The sequence below is a fragment of the Rhinolophus sinicus genome, linkage group LG02 (assembly GCF_036562045.2).
Source record: "Rhinolophus sinicus isolate RSC01 linkage group LG02, ASM3656204v1, whole genome shotgun sequence".
Classification (NCBI taxonomy): domain Eukaryota; kingdom Metazoa; phylum Chordata; class Mammalia; order Chiroptera; family Rhinolophidae; genus Rhinolophus; species Rhinolophus sinicus.
The window spans coordinates 185,184,819-185,208,381 of NC_133752.1; the positions used below are offsets into that span (position 1 = coordinate 185,184,819).

The following is a 23,563-nucleotide window of genomic DNA, read 5'->3' on the forward strand; positions in this document are numbered from 1 at the left end:
ATGCCAAATATATATATATATATATATATATATATATATATATATATATATATTCGTATCTCCTTTTTATATAAACTTTGGAATATTATACTCACTTTTTTCCATCTTTATCAAAAAATATTTACAGCAAAAAAAACCCCAACCAAAATCACAAAGCATATTTAAGGTGTGGTGTGGTTGGGTGCTATTTTAATGTTTGCTATAAAAGGTAGGCAGGCCTACAACAGCTCAGAAAAAGCCAAGCCGGCTGCTTTCATCTTCCCACCCAGACAAAATCCATCCCTCAGCCGGGCTAGTTTGAGGTCTGTACAGCGACTGAAATCAGCTGGCTGAACGTGGGAAGCATCCTGGAATGGCGAGGAAATGCAGTTCTTGCCAGAAGCAGTTCCTGTGAGGGAGCATCGGGTGCAAGTTAAATCTTCACATCAGGCCTTTGCGATGGGCTTTAGCATTTGAGGACCCTCCATCTCTCAGAAGGTAGGTGGAGGATCTCGCTAGGTGAACCACATTTGTTGTTTGGCTCTCACAATAACGGCACCTTATGACGAACACTGCCTGGTTGCTCTGTTTTGGTCTTTGTGTACAGACTCAAAACAAGAGTAAGGAGGGAGGTAGATGGCCAGGGCCAGAGGTCAGTGATCCAGGTCGCGAGCGGGTGGGCGGAGACCGGGGGACAGTGGGTGGAGCCAGGAGGTGGGTGGGTTTGTGGTCTGGGGGCGGGGCCTGGCGGGAAGGAGGCGGGGCTGGACGCTTGGCAGGAGAGGGAAAGCGAGGCCAACCAGGCTGGGATCGGGTTAAGTGGACCGACCGCCAACCACGTCTCACCGACCCCACGAGCCCAGCCAACGCGGCCCAGCCTTTTCCTGCCGGATGATTCTTACCGTTAAATCAACTCATTCCCCCCCCCTCCCTTGCAGTCCCCAGAACCAGAAGGCCGAGAAGGAGGCCAGAGAGGAGAGGGGAAGGGCAGGTGGCTAGAATAGTTTGGAATACTCTTCCCCTCTTCAAAGCACACGCAGTCTCAGGTTGCTCCTTCCACCAAACGAGGGCCCTCTCTTACTCCTAAGTCTGATTTATTTGCTCAGACAGTCTTTGGTATGTATTTCCCTTGTATTAAAAGTGGCCCCATTTCTAGGATGGAAAGAAAAACATAGTAATTTGACCTCTAGGGAAGGCTCCACCAGTGGCCCTCTCATCGTGTTTCTTGAGGCAGAAAGAGGGCACCATGTAAATGATCGTGGGGCACATTGATTAGGGCACATCCCTATATAGAATTCTATGCTGCCATGAAATAGACTTAGGTAGACTTACATGTACTGCTGAGGAAAGATGTACATAATACGTTGATGATTTCAAAATGAATCAAGTTGCAAAATGATATGTATGCTTGTAAATGTTTTGGAAAAGTTCATAGTAATATGTTGTCAAAAGTTTCTTCTGGGAAGTGGGATTGGAGAGTAATTGTATCAGTGACAATGCTTTGCGTTGCAATGAAAGAAAACCCCAACTCAGAGATTCAGACAATAAGGATATTTATTAACGTATACAACAAGAAATCCTTGGGGAAAGGGACCCTAGGGTTGATTAACTCAGTAGCTCAGGACAGCATTGGTGACCCAGGTTCTTCCGTCTTTCTGCTTTGCCATTCTCTGTGAGTGGGCTTTGTTGTCAGGCAGCTCCTCTCAAGGGGGAGAGATGCAGTACTCTCAGGAGAAACATCCAAACTTAGTATCCCTAGCAAAGAAGGCCAAAGTCACTGCTAGCCAAAGTCACCTGTCAGAATAGTCCCATGTCTCCCAGAAATAAGTCTGTCTTAGTGTTCCTGCCACATTCCATCACTGGCTAGAAGTAACCCCTGAGAAGCATGGCCTCAGATGCTCAGACACTACAGCAGCCACCAGTCACTGATGCTCCCTGAGCAGAGATCTGAGGGGGGCATTCTCATGACATTGACAAGCATTTTCTTTTTAAGAACAAATGCAACAGCTGACTTCCCCTATGTGTCACATGTCCTTGTCTAAACCATTATGATTGACTTAAAGATAGACCAATCAGGACCATAACCTCAGGCTCCATTAGTGGCCACCTCCCCAGAAGCATGTGGCTATGGGTGGGGGAGGGCTGCAAAAAATCCAGGTTCTGTTAGGAAAAAGAAAGTGGGGAATGAGTGTCAAGTAAGTAACCAACAGCTACAATGGAGGAGAGGGAGATTTTTAATCTGTATATTTTTGTACAGTTTGGATTTTATGAACATGTGTTACTTGTATAATAGTTATTTTATTTAGGGCGGTTAAGAGAATGGGACTTGGCATCAAAAAGAAAAGTATTTGATTCCTTCTCTATGATTTATAATCTGTAGCCTTGGGCAAGTAATTTAACATCTTCAAGTCTTTATTATTAAAAAGTTGAAAGTGATACTTAAATTAGAAAAAAAACTACAGAAAACATTAAAGAAATGTGAGTTTCTCTTATGTCCTGGGGAACAAATTATTTGCTATCTGTGAAGATTCAGAAACATATGTGTTAGATTACACCATTTTAGGTTTAGTTATTGGTTTAATATTTCAAAAAACTGGACAAATACAGTTCTTCCATAAGCACATTTTATTTCAAATTGTTGAACTAAAAAGGAAAGTCACAGTGATTTCTTTTTAACAAGTTCAGTAAAATGTTCTTTCATTGCCTCTGAATTAGCTGGTTGTTTGGAATGATAGAATAATATACTTCACAGTAAGTTATGGGGTTTGATTATGAAGTTATGTGGCAATTTTGAAAATACTCTAGTTCTCTTTATTTATACAATTATATATAATCATGGTTCTTCACTGTTTAAAATGAAATCAAAGCCCATTATCTTAATATCACTTTATGATGCCTGCTAAGAAAACTGGAAAGGGGGAACTGTGATTAATTAGAGGAGTATTTCTAGGAGATACTGGAAGTTGCAGAGATGAAGTGGTCTTTAGAATCTACGATGTGAGGTAAGAATTCAGATCTACCCCCAAACTATGCATATGGTGAGATCTTAGGAGAGTCACTTATTTTTGCTGCTTTTAAGTTTTCTTGTTAGAAAGCAAAGACATAATTAAGCTGTTTGAAAATTATACCATATCAGTTATCTATTGTTACATAAAAATTACTCTGAAATTTAGTGTCTTAAAACAACAGTCCATTAAGTTACTCAAAATTTCTTTGGGATCATAATTTGGGCTGAGCTCAGCTATCTGGATTTTCTGCTGGTTTTGTGTAGGGTCTCTCATGTGATGACAGTCAGCTTATAGATTGGCTGAGAACTGATTGATCTAGGAAGCCTCAGCTGGGATATTCATCACTGTTCCTTTTCCTCCAATAGGCTAGCTCAGGTTTCCTCACGTGACACTCTCAGAGACAAAAGAGGGCAAGCCCAGTGTTCAAGCACTTTTTAATTCTCTGCTTGTATTATGTCTCCCAATGCCCCATTGGTCAGAGCAAGTCACATGGCCATACCAAACATTAGTATGGGAAGGGGTCTACACCCCAGGTTGGCTACAGGAACGCTGACTGAGTGCTGTAACAATCTACCTAACCAGGACATCACATTAATCAATCAGCAAATGTGAAGAATCATAGTATAAATTTTAAAATACCAAATGAGTGACAGTCATAAACCCTGGTAGGTAAGTAGAGCCAGTGCTGTTACTTAGAGTGCATTTAAAACCAACATACCTGAGGGATTTGTGAACACAAAGTAATGTTTATCACCATCTCAAAATTTGCATTATTTTGACATCTGCTTGGCTATAAAATGCCCTCCCCACAGGAAAGGCAATGTGAACAGCCCCACTCAGAACCCAGTTTCATCCTCACCACCTGTCTCGGGAGGTTCTCTGCTCCCTAACCCTTCACTTATTTTTTCATTGCACTAGGAGTCGATTGCTTTCATACATTTAACTCAGTTTGTACATTATAATTATACAAACATTTGTTTGTTGCCCTTCTCCCCTAGAACATTCTACAGAAAGCTCCATGATAACAGGAACCATGTCTGTCTCACTCCCCAGTCTGTAGGGGCATCTAGCATAGGACTTGGCACATAATAGGAGCCTAATAAATATTTATTGAGCAGGCAATGAAATGAAAAGCCACACTTACACAACAAGTACCTCTTGACGTGGTTTCCCAGCACCAGGCATCTTCTGTTCTGAGAATACAGTGAATTTTCCTGTCCCTTAATGGATGATTCATTCTGTCAATAATTTGCCAGGGGAGGGCAGTAGCTCCTTGCTTCAAACTCTTCTCCATATACATCTTCTGTTAATCAGTTTTTCCCTGAACTGTGGCAGAACCAAATCCCAAGGATTCTACCTGAGCTCTGCCACTGCTGCAATCCCACCATTCCTTCTGCAACTGCCTTAGGGGTCTTTGTCACTTCTCGCCAGGACTCCCCACCTTAGCTTCCTAACTGGGCTCCTTGCCAGCAGTCTTACCCAATCCCACCTCACCTTCCCCTCAGCTGCCAGAGATATCATCATAAAAATATTTGAAAAATTAATTCTAGGGTTAAGACCTCCCCTGCTCCCCAAAACCTGGAGATAAGATCAAAGTCCAAACGTTTTGGCATGAAGTTCAAGGCATTTCTTAATCTGCCCTGAGGTCCCTCTCCCAGTTTCTCTGTCATCACCAGCCCCCTTCCTTGCATGCAGTCTCTGCCCCAGCCACAGAGAATGTTCGAGTATTGAATGAAATCTGCCTACCCTTCCAGAACGCCATAATTTGGTGCCAGATATCTTTTTTACCTGGCCTGTCTTCACCTCTCTTCCTTCACCTGGCAATCTCCCTTCTTCTCATCACTCAGAACTTACTCACAATTACATTCTCAGAAAGCCTGTCCAGCCTCCTTTGTTCATACCTCTATTAAAATCCTCATACAGTATGTTGTAAATCTACAGTCACAGCCTGTGCTGCTGCTGTTTCCAGCAAGCAAGAAGACGTGTTGGAAGAGATGGATGAAGGAAACAGGAAAGGAAGAAATTAGAAATGGGGAAAAAGAAAACTCAAGTGTCTCCCACAGTTGGTACCCCATCCCTGACTTCTTACTTCCTGCTGCCTCTCTGTTCCACTGAGCAAATTACTCTGGAAGGCCTTTTGTGGGGAACATCTATTGTGTTTGTCTGCCTGACATCCCTTCCCTTTTCTGGAAACAGCATTCTTCTTTTCTATGGGAAAACCTGCCCCATGTAGTTTGAGTGGATTTGATCATATCCACCTTGCAAGGGACTCCATTCTCTTGGACATAATGAGTGGTTCAGAATTCGGCCCAGGACCCAACTAAGTGTGACCATTCAAAATCCTCCTCGAGACTTTTCCGCCAAATGGATATGAGAAGATGCTCGCCTTCCTGAGGATACTAGGCTGGGAGGATGTAAGTCTGGGTTGCCAGTGATCATTATGATCTCCATTAGAGAAGACCTGTTTAAAGAAAAGGGAATGTGCCCTGATGATGTCATTTGAGCTCCTGGATCAAGCTGAGCCTGAAGCCACATGGCTTTAGGGGAGCCAATACATTGTCTTTATTTATTATAGTTCATTTTGGGTTTCTGCCTGTTACAGCTGAAAGAGTCCCCAACAACTATACTTTAAAACCAAAAATGCTTCATTATTATCTCAGCTTTACTCAGAAAAGGTGTGGATTAGATATGAAAAGTAAGGCCGTTCTCTCACAGTATGGGGTATGAAACACAACTGAAGCAGAATCTTTGGGTGAGGAAACTATGGGTCGCTCTAGTCCTTCTTGAGTCAGTTTCTCAGAAAACACCTTCCTTCTTGTCTATAAATGTGGCAAGGAAGTTTCCAGAAATCAGGCAAACCCATTCCCAAATGTAAATACCAAAATTTATATTCCTTTGCCCAAGAGAAGCTCTTTTGGCGTAGTTTCTTTTTGGGTTAACACCTTTATTGTTATAGATGCTGTTTGTATAGCTCCATTAAAGAGCTGGATTAAGAAACCTGGTGCTGCTCATGTTCCAAGTACTAAAGCCAGAGGCAATTCCACTTTTCTTTTTCTCTTCCAATGATTTCAGTGAACCATCGAGTTTGTTTTTATTAATACTCAGTAAAACCTAACATGAACGCTTACTCATAGATCCTTCTGTTAAAGCTTATCTCAAGCATAAACGGTGTTTCATGGCTACTGAATAGAAAGAATACGGAATTTGAGAAAGGCCTCACACATTTTGGGGAGTCAGTGGTGCTTAAGGAAGATAAAAAGGGAGAAGTTCAAGAAATGATGGCACTTTCAGATGTCTCTATATGCAGGGCTCCAAAAGACTTTATTTTTATAAGTGTAGAGCATTCCCCTACTTAGAGGATTTTAGAGCAAAGCAAAACCAGGGGCCATTTTTGGGAAAAAAAAAACTAAAAGAGGCAGGATTAACTAGAATCAACTAGCACCAAAAAATCCTGCTTTTGAACCATTTTTGGCAGATCAAAAAAGGCCAATGAACCCTGGGGGTGATGTTGAGAAAGGAGCATAGGTGAAACGTCTGCAAAAATAAAATTAGTTGAACCCTTTCATTTCAGGACAACTTCTCTAAAAGGGTCCATGAGAAACTGTCATCAGGAAGGTGTGTCCAGGAGGCCTGGACAAAGAACACGCTCTGTGATGCTGCTTATTGACCTTCCTTTCTTTTACTCTGTAGCACCTTGAGATCATTGCCTACTCCAAGTAAATAGAACTGTTGTTTTCTTTCTTCTTTCATTTACTTATTCATTTGAGAAATGCTTACTGAGTAGCTCTTACCGGCCAGGCACTGATGAGCAGCTTGTGCGACTCAGAAGGGAGCAGGGGAAGCTGGATTGCAGGACTTCTGTTCTCACCCTCAACTTGTCATCCTTTCTAGCCTGGACTGTTCAACAAATATTTACAATAAAGGCATATTTGTTGCCAGGCACTGTAGGAGGCCCTGGGATACCACAGAACCTGTCATTTCCCCTGGCTGTAACGGTGGCAGTTAGATAGGCTTTGATTCCTAAAGAAGACTAACAGGACCCAAAAGGGGACAGTGTTGCAGAAAAGGCTAACATACAGCCAGAGCACTAAGGTAAGGTAATGCAGGAAGCAGCCAAAGTCTGCATCACGACCAAGGGTCTAGAGACGCCCGATGTGGGCACCAAGTGTCCTCTTTCTGCAGAGCTGAACGAATGCACTTTCGTTTTCAGATCAGGAACCATCAACATGTGCACTGAACACCTTGGAATCAGAGTGTTCAAAATGGAGCCCAGGCCAGGCTTCTTGTACCCTGCTGGTCACCTTGGATATCTTGCTATGTAACCAACCCCAAAGCAGAGTGCCCCAGGGAGTCTCATGGAGACCAGATGCAAATCATCAATCTCACAGGTATCAACAAATAATGCTGACAAGCAGGTACAAAGGCCCTGAAACTACCTTGGATCCACAATGAAAGAGCAACAGGTTAGTCATGGCGTTTACTGTCTTGACCAGGGTCCAGTGCAGTGCAGGTGCATCTTTCACCTCAGCAACTCATCTCAGACCAATTCCAGGCCCACAAGAGTTAACCCCGAACCCCTCCAAATCATTTGCCATGCTGCACCCAGTAAGGTTTTATTATTTTTTTTTAATAAAACAAAACTTAGTGTGAAAAAACAGAAAATAACAAGAGTTGGTGAGCATGTAGAGAAAACCTTGTGCACTGTTGGTGGGAATGTAAAATGGTGCAACCCCTGTGAGAAACAGTATGAGAAACAGTATGGCGGTTCCTCAAAAATTAAAACAAGAACTACCTTATGATCAGCAATCCCACTTCCGGTATAAATCCGAAAGAAGCGAAAGGAGAATCTTCAAGAGATATTTGCACACCCATGTTCATAGAAGCATTATTCCCAATAGCTAAGATGTGGAAGCAACCTAAGTGTCCATTGACAGATAAATGGATAAACAAAATATGTCATCTACATAAAGTAGACTATCATTCAGCTTTGAAAAGAAAGGGAATACAGCAATAGAGAACAAATACACAGAACTACCCCTAGATTTTTCTGTGAGCCTATACATTCCTTTTGAGCTTTCTAATATTTTAAAATTATTTATTTCTTTTTTTCAGTTACAGTTGACATTCAATATTAGTTTACGTTAGTTTCAGGTGTACAGCATAGTGATTAGATATTTACATAATTTATGCCATAATCTCCCTGATTAGTCTAAAACCCATCTGGCACCATATATAGTTGTTGCAACATTATTGACTGTATTTGTCAATAATGCTGCACTTTACATCTCTGTGGCCATTTTGTAACTACCAATTTGTATTTCTTAATCCCTTTTAAAACTTAACCCAGTTTGAGTTATGGTGGCTTGTATCCAAAAGATTCCTGACAACACAGAACTATATATGCATTATCTCGTTTAGGCTTCATTGCAACTCTGTGAGATAAATTTTTTCCTGTTTTATTTTTAACTGAGGTAAAATTTATATACAGTGAGATGTACAGATCAATACAATTGTCCAATTCAATAGGCCTATGAGGTAATGTTTTACTTAGGACATTTTTAGTTGCAAATAACAGAAACCTATTGAAAGCAGCTTAAGGGAAAAAAGAAGTGGAGGAAATTATTATAAAGACATAGATATATCACATGGAACTTGAGGTCTCTATTGCTGCATAACAAATCACCACAAACTGAGCACCTTACAAAAACACCCATTTACTATCTCCCAGTTCAAGACCGAAATTCAGGTATCAGCCAGGCGGAGTTCTCGTCTGTGGAAAAATCTGCTTCCAAACTCATTCTTGTTGGCAAATTCAGTTAGTTCCTTGCAGTCATAGGCCTGAGAGTCCCCATTCCTTTCCAGCTGTGCCACTCCCAGAGGTCACCTACAGTTCCTTACCACATGGTCTTAGAGGCAGTTTTCAACAGTAGTTCTCAATAAGAAGGGGGGTGTGTGATTTTGCACTCTTCCCCACCCCCCGACGACATTTGGCAATGTCTAGAGTAATTTTTGGTTGTCATAACTAGGGGACAGGGATGCTCCTAACATCTCATTGGTGGAAGCCAGGGATTCTGCTAAGTCCTACAATGCGTAGGACTGCCCCCAGCCCCCAACAAAAAGTTCCCCCGAGCAGGAATGTCAAAGTGCCATGGTTAGAAACCTTGACATAGTCTAACAAAGGGGATGGTTAAGGAAAATCAGGAGAAGGGAGGCCTAGATGTCAGCAAAACCCACAGATTGCACTGTAAGTACCGTGCCTGCCCCACACCAGGTTTTCTATCATTTTTATGTTCTTTCTCTTTGTTCTTTTCTTGACTTATTTTCCCTCTCTATTCCTGATTCCAACCGTTTCACACACATCTTCTTAGAAATAAGCCTTTTTTCCCCTGGTCCACGAAGACTAGTTACCACAATCACTCCCATAACCTAAAGCCCTCTCGGAATCCCACGTCCCCCACCACACCTTGAATACTGAGGTGTCGCTTTCTCTCCCTGACTCCAGGCCACAACCACCTGCCACTCTGAACACATCACAAATGTAAGAAGGCATGTGACAGTAAATGGACAGTGTGTCTGATTGAATTTGCACACTTCAACTCTCCACACCTAGATGATCATACATGTTCTCTTTTGGCTTCACTTTGCCCCCCCCAGATATCAACAATAATACCAAATTCATGCCACAGCTGCTTTTCTCTCTTTCATTTATCCAGTTTCTGTCTCCTCTCATCATGACTATATCCTGGCTACAACTTTTTTGTTGTTGTTTCTTCCCCTTTTTAAATATGTTTTTTTTTGTTTTTGTTTTTTTTTTGGTTCATATGGCTCAAAATTCAAAAGGTACCAAAGGATAGTATGCAGCAAATGTTACTCCCCTCTCTGTCTCCATTTCTCTAATCCCTCACCAGAGGCAACTACTGTTACTAATTTGTTTGAAAATTTTTACAGAGACATTATTTATAAGCAAGTACATATATAGATCCTTCTTCTTCTTCTTTTTTTTTTTTCAACAAATGGTAGTATACTATGCACATGGCTTTGTGCCTTACTCTGCCTTACTATATTTAAAAATTATTTGGAGATGGGGCTTTTAGGAGGTAATCAAGATTAAATGAGCTCAGGGGTGGCTGGTTAGCTCAGTTGATTAGAGTGTGGTGATGGTAACATCAAGGTCGCTGGTTCAATCCCCATGTGGGCCACTGTGAGCTGTGCCCTCCTTAAAAAAAAATAATAATAAAATGGTCAATTAAAAAAAATCAAGCTATTGTTGAGTATATGAATAGCTTTTTAAAAAAAAGATTAAAAGAGGTCATAAGGGTGAGGTCCTTATCTGATAGGATTGGTGGATTTATAAGCAGAGGAAGTGAGAGAGATCTCTCTTTTTCTCCTTGCACACCCATGGAGGAAAGGACATGTGAGCACACAGCAGGAGGGTAGCCATCTACAAGCCAGGAGGAGGGTTCTCACCAGAACCCATCCATGCTGACACCCTAATCTCAGACTTCTAGCCTCCAGATAAACACCCTAGCAAGTATTTTTACCCTTATTCTTCAGATGAGGAAAATCAAAGCACAGAGATACTAAGAAACTCACCTAAAATCAATATAGTCAATCCATGCTGGCACAGGACCTGAATCAAGGTAGGCTGGCACCATTCCATGCTTACCACTTACTGAGCATCTTATGGGGTACCTAAAACTCTATGACTTGAGTATTATTACTCTTCCCATTTTTCCATTTGAGGAATCTGATTGAGAGAGGTTAAGAAATTGGCTGAGTTGACATAGCTAGAAAGGGTGAAGCTGGCTTCAAACAATTTAACATCAGAGCCACTCTCTTAAACACAAAGTAAATTCCAGAGAAATTGTTTGCATTTTGTCTTCTCTCTATGGCCCACCATAGAGAAATTGATATAATTCTAAGAAATTTCCTTGCTACATTTAACTTTAGAACAATGCACTCAACTATTACCCATAAACTCTTTTACAACCTATTTTATTGCCCTAGCATTTCTACAAATAGTTTTTATTGGAAAAATTTTGCAACTAGGATCAGATCATTTCAAATGATCCAGCAGAATGGTGAAAGAGTATCACAGAAAATAAAGAGTAGCTCATCCTCAATTTCACAATGTTGAATGTTTGTTTAAATGTCACCTTCTCAACGAGGCTTGCCTTAACAATCTATTTAAAATTGTACCCCGTTATCACTCCCACAGCCCCCTCATTACTCTCAAACCTCCTAATCCTGCTTAGTTCTTTTCATTTATAGCTCTTGTCACCTTCTAACTTTTTGTATGTTTTACCTATTTATTATTATGGGTTGTTTTCTTTACTATCGTCCTTGCTAGAATTTTCCATGTGAGCAGGGACTTTTTCTTTTTAATCATTTTGTTTATGGCTGTGTCCCCCAGCACGAGTAGGTAGGCCTGGTACTGAGTAGGCGCTCAGTAACTATTTCTTGAATGTTTTTCTTCAAGGACTTATTTGTGGTAACTTCAATTAAAAATTTCAGCCCAAAACAAAGTTTGGAGGACATAGAGGCAAAAATTATTTATTGTCCAATAAGTAATATACTCAAATGGTTCAAAATTCAAAAGGTATATATAAGGTTGGACTGTGAAAAATCAGCTCTCCACTCTGTTTCCCCTACCTTCTTATTATTGTTTTCCTCCTTGGAGACAACCAATGTTATCTGTTTCTTTGGTAAATATATATCTCCCATCTTTTTTTATACAAATATACGATATTCATAGGTACATACTGTAGCACATATATTTTTTAACTCAACAATATAGTGCGATTAAGAAAGAGTTGAATGCTTTCAAAGATGTGTTCTTCAGAAACTTGATTGTGTGTGAACATTCAATACGCACATGGGGCTAGATCAAGAACCTTGTGTTTAGGTTGTTTCTCCCTTGCAGCCTTGAGCAAATGAAGGCACATACCACACTGCCATTTCAGCCATCCACGGTGATGTGGCACAGAGGGGCTGGGATGAATTAGATCACAGGACTCGTAGACGAGCGTGGTATGTGAGGGGTGTGTACTGAGCGTTTCTAAGATGTGGACACTTCTAGGTTGGTTTTGAATGCATGTTCCTATATACCGTGTTTCCCCAAAAATAAGACCAGATCTTATATTAATTTTTGCTCCAAAAGAAGCAGTAGGGCTTATGTTCAGGGAATGTCATCCTGAAAAATCATGCTAGGTCTTATTTTCAGGGAAACACTGTAATGTTGTGTTAGGCTTCTCTAGAGAAACAACCAAATAGGTAGGAGATATATATATATATATGAGAGAGAGAGAGAGAGAGAGAGAGAGAGAGAGAGAGAGAGATTTAAGGAATTTATAAGGAATTGGCTCATGTGGTTATAGAGGCTGGCATGTATGTCCAAAATCAGCAGTTTGGGCCAGGAGGCTTGAGACCCAGGGGAGCCGATGGTGCAGCTGAAGCCTAATGGTTTTTGCTTAATAAAAAAGTTTTGGGGGCGGCCAGATGGCTCAGTTGGTGAGAGCGTGAGCTCTTAACAAGGTCGCTGGTTCGAGTCCCACATGGGCCAGTGAGCTGTGCCCTCCACAACTGGATTGAAAACAGTGCCTTGACTTGGAGCTGAGCTGCACCCCCCAAAAATAGACTGAAAACCAATGACTTGACATCCTGGAAAAACACACTGTTCCCCAATTAAAAAAAAAAAGTTCTGTAGATGGATGGTGGTGATGGTTGCACAATAATGTGGATGTACTTAATGCCACTGAACTGTACACCTAAAAATGATGAAGATGGTATTTTCTGTGTATTTTACTACAATTAAAAATAAATTTTTAAACAAATTTTATCTCCACTTGTGTGGGTCAGAAATTTAGGAGCAGCTTAGCTGGCTGGTTTTGGCTCAAGGTTACAGTCAGATGTTGGCTGGGGCGTCAGTCATCTGAGTCCGAAGTCCATCTGAAGGCTTAGCTGGGGCTGAAGGATCCGCTTCCAAGATGGCTACTTACAGAGCTGCTGGCTGGAGGCCTCAGTTCTGTGCTGGTTGTTGGCAGGAAGCCTTAGTTTCTCACCACATGGACCGCTCCATAGGACTGCTTGAGTGTTCTCATAGCATGGCAACTGACGTCCTCCAGAGCAAGCCAAGTCATCTGAGGGAGAAGCCACATGTTTTTTAGGATCTAGCCGTGAATGACATAGTCCTCACTTATGCAACAATCCTTTGTTGGAAGTGAGTCACTGAACTCAGCTCACACTCACGGACAGGGAATTAGGCTCCACCTTTTGAAGGGACTAGTGTTAAGAACTGGTAGACGTATTTTAAAACCACTTTAGCATTTGAACTGACGTAGGAACCAATTCTAATTAAAAAACTACTTAATTTTTCTAAGCTTTTGTTAACTCAAATGACGTGACCACAGTGATGGGATATGTGACTGGCCTGGTCTGGGATTCCTTGAGCTTCATGGTATGGGTTCCTTCACCAAAAAGAAGGATTCTGTTTCTGGAAGGAAGAGGAAGGCCTACTGGGCAGTCATATATGTCCAGATGTCCACTGCACACATCATTTTGGTTTCAGCAAGTGTCACCATGAGCATACTCTAACAGAGACAGTCTTTCCCTCTCACCCTTTGTCCTGAGTTAGTATTAGAGGAGTCTCAGCATTTTTCTTTTTAATTTTTAAAAATTGTGGTAAAATACGCACAATATAAAATTTACCATTTTAACCATTTGTAAGTGTACAGCTTAGTGTCACTGAGTTCCTTCACATTGCTTTACAATCATCACCACCCTCCATCCACAGAACTCTTAATCTTCCCAAACTGAAATTCTGTGCCCATCAACAATCACTCCCTACTTTTCCCTCCCCGCAACCCCTGGTAACCACTCTTCTACTCTATGTCTATAAATTTGTCTCCTTTAGATACGTCACATAAGTGAAATCATACTGTATTTGTCTTTTTGAGACTGGCTTATTGCACTTAGCATAGTGTCTTCAATTTCATCCATGTTGTAGCATGTGTATGGAAAAAAGGAATTTCCTTCCTTTTTAAAGGCTGAATACATAATAACCCATTGTGTGTATGTAGTATATTTTATTTACCCATTCCTCCATTGATGCACACTTGGGTTGCACCCATCTTTTGGCTACTGCAAATAACGCGGCTATGAACACAAATGTAGAGTCTCGGCTTTTTATCAGTAGCTCACTTGCAGCCATTGAAGACTTTATTATAGAATCTAGGTCCTGGATGCTAAGAGTCGCAGCCGTGTCAGGAGAAAAGTACACTGGATGTGCGGACAGAAGACTCAGGTTGTGGTCCTCACTCTATCATGCATCAGCTACATGCCCTTGGGTGAGTCTCTTTATCTCTCTGAATCTCACAGAGGTCTGAAAGACTCAATGAAATAATACAAATGGAATGGCTGGCATGGCAGATAAAGAGGGAAGCAGAAATAACGATTGTGTAGTTGCTCAACTCCTTATATCAGCTCCTGGCATGAGCGAGGCCTGAACATCATAAGTGCTCAACAGAAACAGAAACTCATAGACGCAGACAATAGTTTAGTGGTTACCAGAGGGTAAGGGGGGGTGGGGGGTGGGGGGTGGGAGATGAGGGTAAGGGGGATCAAATATATGGTGATGGAAGGAGAATTGACTCTGGGTGGTGAGCACACAATGGGATTTATAGATGATGTAATACAGAATTGTACACCTGAAATCTATGTAATTTTACTAAAAATTGTCACCCCAATAAATTAAAAAAAGAAAAAAAAGTAAGTGCTCAATAAATACCTGCTGCCTAAATTAGTTCTAGAACCTCTTGGTATAATCAGTTCATTGTTTAAGTCTCACTTGTGAGAGCATCATATTGTGATAACTACTGGGTTCCATCTTTCTCCTTTTCTTGCTCTGCACATAAAGATTTCTTGGGACAATATTTTCAGACAGCATACAATATTGTTTTTATACAGAATCTAGTCACAGGAGGATCTTTCCACAGGGCACTTGGGTCCAGAAACTCAATAATGAAAGCTCATTTTAATGAAATAAAAATCCAGTCTGTCCCCAAACTGGTTGGTCTTTGATCATCCTTAATCTTCAATATTCTTTTAGGGCTAATCTGATTTTTTCCCCTAGGAGTTGACTGATTTGCAGTATCATTGACACTAATTCCTTATTTGCCTGATGCAGGAAAAGGACTCAGTTTCCACCTTAAAGCTGTGCCCTCGTTATAAATGCCAAGATTCTTTCTGGAAGGATCCACTAGAACTTAACAGTAGTTGCCTCTAGGCAGGGAGATTTGGGGCTTGGGGTTTAGAGTAAACTCTTTTGTATTTTATTTTATTTTATTTTTAGAAAAAGGAATCTTATGTTGTGCATGTTTTACTTTAAAAATAGAAACACTATTCTCGAAGCAAGAATAAGTACTAACCATGTGTTCAGCCAACCCTGCGTCACTGGGGAAAATAAAGATTAAAATGGCCAACAGTTCTTGAATCACAAGACAAAACCAGCCCAAAGAAATTACAAACTAGATGAAATTACAAGCTGCTTTAGAAACAATGGCGTGTAGGATCGGTCAACAACACAGGAGGTGGATGAAATTGGGAGCAAATTCTAGTTTTGACATTTTTTAGCAGAGTAACTTATTTAACACCTTCTATTCTGTTTCCTTGTTTGCAAAGTGGGGATAATAATGCCCATCTGTTATTGCTAATGTTGTAAGCGTATTTGGAGTTTTTCTCAGGGAACCTGGAAGAACACAGCTCCCAAGACAAGGCAGAAAACATCCATTTGAGTGTCTACTGTGTGCCAATTGTCATGTTGTGGGTTTACTTTTATTTTGTTTAATCATCATAGCTATTATGCCATGCAGATATTATAATAGTTCTCATTTTATAGAGAAGGTGGAGGCTCAGAGAAGTTCAGTAGCTTGCTCAAAATCACACAGCTAATGAGTGCCTAAAGCAGGATACGAATTCAGGTCTGCCTGATAACGAAGCCCGGGTCTCAGCTTTACGCAGCTGGGAGTTCAGTTGCCAGGGCAGGCACCGTGGGAACTGTTTGAGGCAGGGGGCAACCCTGACTGGAATGCATCAGGAGGAGCAGCCCCCATAGGTACATCTCCCAATGAATGACTTGCCACAGGTGGTGTTGGCTTCTACCTTTCCATCCATAGCAAAACCACAATTCATTTTATCTTTATCTTTCCTGGCATACTTAGTTCATTGCGTTGGATGAATAGACCACAGATAGTCCTACAAATAGGTTGTGACTCAGTGTTATACAATAGACTCACCTTTACAATAGGACATGGAGTTTGTGTGTGACTCAAGCAAAAAGTTCTAGCGTTAGAGAAATTAAATTTAGGGGAATTGCTTTTTTAAAATCTAACTTTCGGGGCATATTCAAAGAACCAGAAAACTCAAATAAGTAGCATGTTTTGCAATGTATAATTGATGATGTTATGCTTTTCGATGTGTAATTGGTGATTGATGTTCTGTGGTGGGTTGTTCACATTAATTCTTTTAGGCACTGAGCCAGGTGCTGGGGAGACAAAGGTGAATTAGATACAGACCTGCTTTTAACAAGTTCACCATCTTGTAGAGAAAACGTTGGTATCAAAGTGTAGCTTGGAGGACTTGACTTCACCTGCCCTCCCAGCCTCCCAGCCAACCCAAGTCTTTGAAACGGACAGTCGGAGTTGTCTCCAGTTTATGTGAAGCGGGGCAAACCCAGCTTCATGTTCTTTTCTGCCCCATCTCTGCTGCCTGAATCCCCCCGTGGGAGACCTTCCGGAACTGTGCTGAGGGGGTACCAGTGCAGCCTGAGTGCAATGATTATGGAGGCATTTGGCGCAGAGAGCCCCACTCTGAAAGATGAGTAGAGGTAAGTCAGGCTAAGAAGGCGGTGGCAGGGAGCTGAGCCAGCTCCGTAATCTCAGGGCCCCGAGGTGACCTGGCTTCACTGTGCACTGGGCTCAGGGGAAGAACAGTGAGAGACGCAGATTCACGGAGGGCCTCCTATGGCCTGTGGAGGAATTTGTCTCCTCCTCTCTTCCAACTCGCTGTAAATTTCAGAGGGCAGAAGTTTTGTTTTATTCTCCTCTAGAGCCATAGCTCCTATCTCAGCGACTCATTGGCCTGTTGCTGGTGTCAAATGTGTGTGCTGTATGGAGGCAGGTTTTGGGGAGCCACACAAGGCAGAGATGCCACAGACCTCCCTGGCTGCCACACAGGCAGGATGTGGGGTGGAGGAGAGACTAGAGCCTAGGGTCATAGTGGAGGAGTGGGTGGGGGTAATTTGAGTATCAGGGTATGTGATCCTGGGCAATTAAACCATGGATTCTCATCTGTAAAATAGGGCTCTTGTGCAGATTACATGAAATGATATAAAGGACTCAGCAGGGTGCCTGGCTCATCTTAAGTGCCCCCCAAAATGCTGGATGACTCAGGTAAACACATGATTCTCAGCTACTTTTATCTAGGTATTAAAAAAAATGGGAAAGCCATCATTTCAGTTAAGTGTGTGCTTTAAATAGAAGGAAAAAAAAAGACAACCCCCATTGTAATTTTGCTGACAAAATAGTAATTTCAGCATGAGTTGAACAGCATGAGGAAAATCATCTCTGAAACAATCCTTCCAGCTGAACAAAGGAAATGTTGACCTGGCTCACAGAGGGAGGGAACTTTTCCTTGCTTTTAAAAGGTCGTGTCTTAGTTATATTAGTCACTATCATCGACCGCAAACACCTCAATGAAGATTGTTATTAAGATTCACTTCAGCTTTGTGCAGTGCCTGTTTTTAAAAGGCTTTGGTTCAGCTGTTGTTTTCTGTATTGAAGCAAATCAACACCTAGTTTGCCCAAGAACATTTTGACTCTGGGTTGCTCCCAAGAAAAGCAGGAAATAAGCTTGCCCACAAACCCAGATAAAAACAAAGGGCCTGCACCACTGCCACACATCTGGTGACCAGACAAGTTCACTAAATCTCAGCTGGGATGGAAGTTCCTCAAGAGCAGGAAACTTGTGTTAAGACACCCTGTAACCCTAGAACAAAGCCGGATCTTGGGTGGATGCTTCACATATGTTAATTCATTGAAAGAAGGAAAAATAAAGCAATGCACTGATAGAGAATAGTGACATCCCACCTGAAGTGGCACAATGTGGTTTTGGTGTTAAAAAATTACTCTCAGGTAGTATGGAACTTTCATTCATTACTAGTGGGAGTACAGATGGGGACCACCATTCTGAAAAGCCACTTGGCAAAGCGTGAGGAGAGCCTTAAAGCTCTACATACAAAGATGTTCACTGCAACCTTATATGCAATGTTTTAAAATAAGAAACAAACCAAGTGTCTAACAAAGAGGACCAGGTAAACGCAGTGCAGTAGTTCTATTGGAAAGTCTGTTATATTGACAGTTGTTAAAGATAATGTTTTCTCTCTTCCTTTCTTTCCTTCAATATTGAAGCCCTGCAACGTCTGTTCTAGGCTTTTGGGATACATCCAAGATGGGGGAAAAAGCAAAGTGCTATTCTGGTGAGGTTTACTTTCTGGGAGGAGGAGGGGAGTGAGAGCAGGAGACAGAGCATGTAGGGCAAGTTAGAAGGCTGTTAATGCTGTATAAAACCAGAGTAAGGTAAGAGGTGGGGGTCAAGGTGAGGGTGGGATGAGAAGGCTTCTGTTTCAAATAGGATGGTCAGCGTTAAGTCTCATTCATTGGCAAAGCCTGAGGTAAGGTTGGAAGCCAGGCAGTTATCTGAGTGGTTTACAAGACTATGGGATAAAATGGAAAATGCTAGTAGGGCACCCACCTCCATCCAAAAGTAGAGCATTCCTAAGGAACCTTTTGTAAGCCGAAATGGCATAAAGTGAGGAAGTGATTACCATTGATAGGGAAAATTTTTTAGCATTCCCAGACTCCCTTCAATAACCTACCACATCATACCTAAAATAACACTAATATAATAGTAAAAGCAGGAGTGCACACAATAAATCGAAATAAAGCACCAGATGCTCACAGACGCAGTTCAAAGATATGACGGCTTGATGCTGAGATACTGAGTGTGATTCCCAGGGAAGGACCTTGGTGGGACCAGTCCGCGCTGGGTGCACACTGCCTCTATAAGGCTCACTGCAAAATAACCGCTGAACTCTATGCTGAATGTTTTTTTCTTCTTTTTTCTTCAAAAGTGAAAATCCTCTTCATTTCTTTTGGTTACTGAAAACAGGTACTAAGGTAGGTCTTTCCTAAAAGTGAAGGGGCTTAATGTGAATGTTCTTTTTTTTTTTTTAATTGGGGAATATTGGGTAATAGTGTGTTTTTCCTGGATATCAAGTCGTTTTTTTCAATCTAGTTATGTGTGGGGGGTAGGGGGGGGCAGCTCACTGGCCCATGTGGGACTGGAACCCGCGACCTTGGTGTTATGAGGCAGTTGGTGTTATGAGCACGCAGCTCCAACCACTGAATCATCCGGCCTCCCCTTATTGTGAACTTTTGAAAAGCGGGGGATACCTGTACTAAATAAAAAGCTGGATGTAAAACTATGCATTGGGGGGAAAAACTGGAAAAGAGTATAAACACAGCAACAGTAGTTTGCAGGATAAGATTTTGAATGATGCTTTAAATTTCGTTCTTTCCACCACGCATTTGCCTACTTATCTTTAGTGAACGTGTTTTAATGTTAAAACCACAAGCTTAAAAGAAGGTGGGCCCTCGAGAGTCCCACGGCCCGCCTCGCCCACCGCCCCCGGCCACCAGGGGGCGCCCGGCCTCCGCTCCGTGTCCCTCAGCGCCCGGGTTCGCACCGGATCCCCCGCGCCATGGGCTGCATGAAGAGCAAGATGGTGGGGGCGGACGCTCAGCTTGGGCCGGAGGCCAAAGGCAAGAGCGGCCAGGGTCGCGGTTCGTCAGGTACGACCCAGGGGGGGCTGGAGCGAGTGTCGGGCGCCCTGCAGAGGGCCCGCGCCGACCCGCGATGGCGGGTACAGCGCCCCGGCGCCGTCGGCCTCGTGCAGTTCGCCGTCGTCGCGTGTCCGTCGAGCGCCAAGCTGGACAGCCCGGAAACGGGCGAGGCCTGCCCTGCCTGGGCCCTAGGGATGCTCGGCCGGCGGGGAAAAGCCACCTTACCCCGTGTATCCAAAGAAACAGAGGCTGGAGGCTGTTCGAGGGGCTGGCCCGGCCGGTGCCTCTCCGGGAGGCGGGAGGTGGAAGGAGGAATGTGCGGCCACACCTGCCCCAAGGTGGTTCACAAACACCTGGAAGGAATTTCTGGTCTGTTTTTTGCCCACGATCTAGTGAGGGTGTATGTTGTCCCAAAGACCATGTTTCAAAAGACACACTAGAGGGGAAGAGACCCCATGTTTTACTTTGCCCTGGGGAATTCACCTTCACATTTCAAAAAGTCAGGACCCTGGGCGGAGGGTGACAGAACCCCAAATCCAGGGAGGTTAAACGCCAAAGGGAATTTTAGGTCAGTGTAACTGGAGATACTGACTGGGTAGGTCCTAGGTGCGGCCTGTGGCCTGCCTCACACACACACACACACACACACACACACACACACACACACACACACACACACCTCCGCCATCAAGAACCTTACAAGATAAATACTCCTTCCGCTTTCCTCACCCCTTTGAATCTTAGGCACGTTTCCTGTACCCACATCCCACTTTATCGTTTCAATTATTCTTTGGAATGAGAAAGGTGCTTATATTTTTTCCACTTTGCAGATAATGATAGTAATGACCAACAGTTACTAAACACTGTTTTAAGCACTTTACATGGATAATTTTGTTTCATTTTACCAACAACACTACAAGAGGTTTATCATAACCCCCCATTTTACATACGAAGAAACAAGACAAAGAGGTTAGGAAACTTGCTCAAAGTCCCACAACTAGTAAGTGGTAGAACTGGGATAGAAGCTGAGGCAATTTAACTCCAAGGCCCAGATAGATCGTAACCCTTCTCACCCAGTTTTGTCAGGTGTGAAAAGTGAAACCCAGAAAAGTAACTTGCCCAGTTGTTGGAATTAGTGCTGTAGAATCTGTCTCTTTCAGAGGCTCACAATTCAGTTATGAGGCCGCAAATGGTGAAGGGCTAAGAGGAAGGGTAGAAACAGCCAAGGGGGAAGGCAGATCCCTTGGAAGAGTAAGGATTTGACAGGGGTGTCTCAAGAGGAAGAGCATTCTTGCTGGGGGAGCAGCTGATAAAACCATCCTGGAGAGTGAGTGTTGCTGGTGAATGGGTTCTTGGTCACGCCGCAGGAAAGAATTCAAAGGTGCACCGAATAAGCAGAGCAAACGGTGAATTTATTGAAAGAGGACAGGACAGTGTCCTCCCAGAGTGGGGGGAGTGGACTGGCTGGGAGAATAGCCACTGCTCCAAAAAGGGTTGGGGCTTGAGAATTTATTATTTCCGAAATGAGGGCATGAAATATTCAAGACTCAGGCATTAGAGGCATTCCTATGTGGGTCTTTGCCGACACTCCTTCCTGTTGGGAGGAGGGATTTTTTTTTTTTTTAAATTTCTATTTGGCTCTTGTCAGAATTGTCTTGGCTATGTGGGGTGGAGATTTTCCTTCCCTGTAATCTACTATTATAATCCATTACAATTAACTAAAGTTCACCTTGAGGGGTAAGGTAGAGTTCTGGGTCTGCTATCTGCTGTGGCCACTGGCAGGTCTGGTAATTGTACCTAACAATGATCTCATCTCCTCCCTCCTTTGTTCCCCCTCACTTCCTCCTTTCTTTTCTCCCTGAGGCCCTGTTCTTTCTGTCTACTCTAACGTTAGGGTTCATATCCTGTAGGAGTTGAGGACTTGAGTTGGGGGAAAGGAAGAATGGGACGGATGTTTGTATGGGGGCTGTACCTCCTCAAGGTTAAGCAGCTAATTTGTGGTCATTACCTAAATTTCTTCCGTTAAACAGAAAACCACAGGCCCAAAATGACATCACTCATGCTGAAAGCCCGTGATTCCAAACCTACTGTTAATACCTGATCAAATTACAGTTTCAACCTCTTCCAGAAACATAATCAACCAGTCTGGAATTTTCTAGTGAAGCACACGTAAGGTAATCTGTCATGTAGAGCCTCTCCATTCCCTGTAGAAAGAGGCAATCTACAGGATAAAAACCTTCCTCATTTTTCCCCCCAAAGAAATGATGTCCTAGCCTAAAAATAATCCTTTTTTTTCTTTCAATAATAGCTCCCTCACCTGACCCAACTTCCTATAAAATCTTCTGATAAGACCCTCTGCCTTTCTCTAAGGGTAGATGACCTTGCCCAGAAATAATCCACTCTTTTAACTTCTTAGTCCCACCCTCTTTCTGTCTATAAAAACCTTCCATTTTGTACAACTCTGTGGAGCAACCTTCTAGTAGTTACTACTGGATGGGATGCTGCCCTATTCATTAATTGCTTAATTAAAGCCAATTAGATCTTCAAATTTACCCAGTTGAATTTCATTTTTTAACTCGTTTCATCTCTACTATGAAGGAGTTTGTGTGTCTTAAATTCACCTTTCATGTACCATCTTCAGGATTTTCCCAATATCCATGTACTACCATTTTTTTACTATTTTTCTTTATATCCACCTTTAAAACTACTTTTTAATTGAAGTATACTGTATGTACAGAAAAGTGCAATTATCATAATACAGCTTCTTAAACTTATAAACGGAATATCCGTAGTACCCCAGAAGCTCCCCTCACGCCTCTTAACTCCCATACTAAGGGTCACCACTACTCTGATTTGTCATAGTATGAGTTTCACCTGTCTTACGTTTACTATTTAAAATAAATTTAGCATTGTTTTAAGCATGAACCTACAAAAGCACTGCTTTGTCCTAGATACTTTTCTATACACTATATGTGGATCCTATTGATATTTAAAACGTTCTCTCAGGTGTCACCTGTGTACATCCTAGAACATCCTTAAGTACCACTTACAATCAATTTTAGTGAAATGCTGGACCACATCATCTCTAAGTTCCTTCCCAATGTAAAATTATATGTTTAGGTTTTAAGAAACCAATTCCTTAAATAAGCAGTCAGAATCTAATGTGACGTTTCTTTTACCATCTGGCCCAAGTTGTAACGATGAATGTCTTGATTGAATGAGTCTTCAACCAAGCATTTATTATTTATTAGGCACTGGGGAATCAGGAGCAAACAAGGCATGATCTCAGGCCTTGAACAGACAGTCTAGTGGCGAGGACGGACGTGGAAGATGCAGTGTCATCATGTGTAATCATAAGGGTGGATGGGAACAAGATACTCAGGAGCTGTAGCAGGAGGAGGTAACTTCTGGCCACTTTGTTTAATTTGTGTTTCTGCCATGACACAGATTCCATTCTATTTTAATTAACTTGCAAACATTTTTTTTTTTTCCTGCTGGATTTTTGAGGATCAGGAATGTGTCTTGTTTATTATTTTATCTCCCATAGTCCTTGACTCACTGCCTTCCAGATAGTTGAGACTCAGCTAATATATCCATATGGTCCACATAGCAAAGGGCCGTGCTTATACAAGAGAAATTTTCCAGAAGCTAATGTTACTGACGATGACGAGGTTCTCC

At 42.2% G+C, this 23,563-nt stretch overlaps 1 protein-coding gene across 1 annotated transcript in view; it reads left to right on the top strand.

Moving 5' to 3' along the window:
• Positions 1-249: 249 nt before the first annotated feature.
• The window catches only part of TXNRD1 (thioredoxin reductase 1), a 125,167-nt gene continuing 101,853 nt past the window's right edge, over positions 250-23,563 (top strand). Inside the window, exon 1 of the mRNA XM_074326240.1 lies at positions 250-477. The gene's annotated coding sequence lies outside the window, so the exon portion shown is untranslated. The remainder of the gene's footprint in view (positions 478-23,563) is intronic.